Below are 3902 nucleotides of genomic sequence, written 5' to 3'. Positions count from 1 at the left end.
GTTGGACGAAATTTTTGCTTCGCTAGGTCTACAAGCTAAATATATCGAAAAATGAGTGCCTACTTAGTTCACTAGGCAATGGCGGTCCTATTAATCAACAACTGTTGCATATTCTGTTTGCTAAAAAATTGCCTACTAGAAATTGCTTGAAATAAATTAGCGTAAAATATTTTCCAGTGCTATATAAATTCGGATTTTTGCTTTGAAGAATTATATTTTGCTCGTATTTTTTAATGATTAAAAAGTTTGTTTAGAAATATTTTCAAATCCATCGACGCGTTTCAAGGGGGCCATCCGGAGTCAAATTTAGTCGTATTCACAGTCAAATAGCTCAATGCATTGATTTTCGATACATGTGCTACATGTATCTATAGAACAGTCAGACGAGGCGACGCATTCGACATACTCGTTCCCGACGTAAAGTCGGGCCCTCTAAAAAATATAAGTTTACTTGAGACAGGAGTTAATATTTTTTAGAATCAATTCACATTGGTGATTTACCTCAAGATTTGCGTCCCCTTTGAATGATGGGATGGATTCCACTTGCGATGTGAAAATTGATTGGACAAGGAGGAAGAGTATAATTTTGGAAATCATTGTTTCTGAGTTTCGAAAAAATTAAGATTTTTAACAAATCGGTGTGATAGTTATGTTCTGGATAAGTTTTCTCCTCAAAGCTTATTTATACTAGGAACAATTTGTATTAAACATCCACTCAGGGTAATTAAGAACCGTAGTTGACAGGAAGTAGTTAGGAAACTAATTTATGGAATTCCCAAAACTAATTTACGAAAGTGGATTACGCCGGATATTTTTCAATAGATCATAAATATCCTCACTGCTTTTTAATTGCTGTCGAAATGAGCACATTCGAACTCCTTAAATGTTTATGAATAGTACCTGTCACAACTAGGGCATCCAAAATCGGAAATTTTTTCAAAACCGGTTTTCGATTTTTCCGGTTTTACAAATTTTCGTAAAACCGGTTTTCGATTAATCCGGTTTTCACAAATTTTCGTAAAACCGGTTTTCGGTTTTTCCGGTTTTCGTAGGTTTTCCTAAAACCGGTTTTCTATTTTCTCCAAAACCGGGTTTAAACCGGTTTTAAAACCGGTTTTTGCAAAATTATTACAAAATAAATAGTAAAGTTTACCGTGCACAAAAAATATAGCATTATTTTGAGAGAAAAAACATTTTAAACCAATTAATTCTTACTTTTAAATCAAGAAGTGATAAATTGTAGCTCTCAAACAGTTGTCATTCTACAAAATCGATAACCGGTTTTAGAGTATGACAAAACCGGTTTTAGAGTATGACAAAACCGGTTTTAGAGTATGACAAAACCGGTTTTCTGCAAAACCGGTTTTTACGAAAATCTTAAAACCGGTTTTTCTCAAAACCGGTTTTTTAGGAAATAGTAAAACCGGTTTTCGAGTTACTCGATAACCGGTTTTTAACCGGTTTTTCAAAATCGGAAAACCCAATTTTGGATGCCCTAGTCACAACATGGTGCCGGTTAAGCAGGGGTGGCCAAAATACATGATCTCAAAATACAAATTACAGATACACTCAAAAGTCCAAAATACATTTGAATTTAAAATACATTTCTGGAATATTGCACAAAATATATTACAAAATAAAAAATACTTTTGGATTTATTGTAAAATACAAAATACTTCTTGTATGTAATTCACAGCAACTGTACTGCAACCAAAAACTGTTACTACAATTTAAAATTTAAAAAATATGCTGATTTAATTTCAGAAATGGTGAACATGTCATCCATTTCCAAAATTAAAATCAGCATATCTGTCAATTAAAAATGGGTTTTAAAATTGATTGTAAAAAAAATTCCCCCTGTGAATCTGGCTACAAATATGTGGCTTATTAAGCTACAATTTTGTAACTTCATACACTACGATTTTGAAATACTAAGAAATAAAAATTCGTGGAACAACTATTTTCCTATGGATGTACCCACTATAGCTCGCAATGGTCCATATGGACCATTTGGTCCAATGTGGACCACAAAGTTTAAGTGGTCCATGTGGACCTTGGATCATGTGGCTATGGACCATGGACCAATGGACCACAAATGGTCCATAATGGACCATGGACCACAAAATTCGAGTGGTATATATGGACCATTCCCCATGGACCACAAATGGTCCATAATGGACCATGGACCACAAAATTCGAGTGGTATATATGGACCATTCCCCATGGACCATTATTTTGCGAGCTATGGTACCCACAGTAAAACATATTTAATAAGAACAAAATTTAAATCATGGCTGAATACTATAAAAATTCCCCTAGAGGAGAGTAAAATACCAAAAATTGCGACGTAAAAAATAAATAAGAAAATCATGCATTCACTTTGCCAGGATAATAGGTGACTCTCGCTTCAAGTATTTTGAAAATGTATTTTGGATCAAAATACATTGTCTCCGAGTCACAAAATACAGATACAAAATACAGATGCTTTCTCGAGCTCAAAATACATTAATTAGGCAGAGTATCTTAAGTATTTTAAAATACTCTGCCTAAAACTTGTCCGAAAATACGTATTTTGTATTGTAAATACATTTGTATTTTGAAGATACTCTATTTTGGCCACTCCTGCGGTTGATTATGATAACTACGGGTAATAAATAATCACCAGTACGGTTCTGGCATTACGGCAGATTCAATTATCAAGTCGACAGATGACAAAGTGTTTAACAAAAATGATAGACAGATATTTGTAATTTCCATAAACAAACTCCAAATGGATTATTGTTAAGTATTTAATTTCATTAAACAAAAGTATACTAAAAATTTAATTATAATATTAGTTACTTTTATATATTAGGTTTAGGTCCTTTTATAGAAATTAATTCTGCACAGGTAAGAAGGGCTATCACTACATAAACTGCCCCACGTGTATCTTATTTCCTTTCTGTACGGAAATGCAACAATTGAGATGTTTAAAATATCCTGTATCGATCTCTCACGAGGAAGGGTTCCCGACTGCATATCGTCCCCAGGGTTCCCACTATACTTTTTGAGCCTACTGGAGCCCAAGTTGAAGGATCCATTCATATTTCCGTGCAAAACTCATATTTGGCGCCGTAGGGTGGCGCCAAACTCGCCAAATTCACTTGATTTTATTTTTTAAACCGCCAGAACTTTTGAAACAATGGACCGATTTTCAATATTTTGTCATTAAAATGATCACAAAGAGTTAGATTTTTCACAAAAAATAAGAATAACTCTATTTATCTTTTTTGAAATTTTCGCAATTTCGCTGATCGGCCCAAAAATGCTAAAAATTTTATTTTTGATTTTTCAATATTTTTCTTCAAATTTCGACCTCTTTGGTCATCTTAATCCAAAAATTTTTGAAATCCCGCCAAAATTACAAAAGTTATGAAGGATTGAAAGGAGGTTACCGTGTAAGGTCAATTTTACGGCTAATGAGTTTTTTTCCGTTTTTCTATACTATTTTCTATACTATTGATGTCAGATGACACAAAATATCCGGTCAGTGGCAGTAAATACTTCAAAAATTTTATTACAGTTATTCATAATATATCCTGATATATTTGTACAAAATTCGCAACAGATCGGACAAAATATTGATGTTCTGAAACACACACATAGATCGATCGTTAGCATCGTTTAATTGAAATCTTGCACAAATATATGTATAATAGACTTAGTTGGGAGTTAAGATTGCGGCTCCAAAAACGGGGCTCCAAAAAAGTCAGGGCGACGTCTGTCACCTTCCCGAATAAAATCGAAACAATTAATGGAGACAGATGTCGTCGTCACCAATTTTAATTTACGAGTATCACATGACGACATACTTACATCTTTATCACGAATTTAGGATTTTCTTCGATGACGACGTGTGCCAG

General features: G+C 33.6%; 1 long non-coding RNA gene across 1 annotated transcript; it reads right to left on the bottom strand.

The window, feature by feature from the left end:
- Positions 1-215: 215 nt before the first annotated feature.
- Positions 216-746, bottom strand: LOC118437567. Its single transcript, XR_004836185.1, has 2 exons — positions 502-746; positions 216-432 (listed from the first exon to the last, which is right to left on the bottom strand). It is a non-coding gene; the product is annotated as an uncharacterized LOC118437567 (long non-coding RNA).
- Positions 747-3902: the final 3156 nt, after the last annotated feature.

This window comes from Folsomia candida, unplaced genomic scaffold (assembly GCF_002217175.1).
Source record: "Folsomia candida strain VU population unplaced genomic scaffold, ASM221717v1 Fcan01_Sc014, whole genome shotgun sequence".
NCBI classification, from domain to species: Eukaryota; Metazoa; Arthropoda; class Collembola; order Entomobryomorpha; family Isotomidae; genus Folsomia; species Folsomia candida.
The sequence above is the reverse complement of the archived record's forward strand: the minus strand, read 5'-3'. Positions and strand labels throughout refer to the sequence as shown.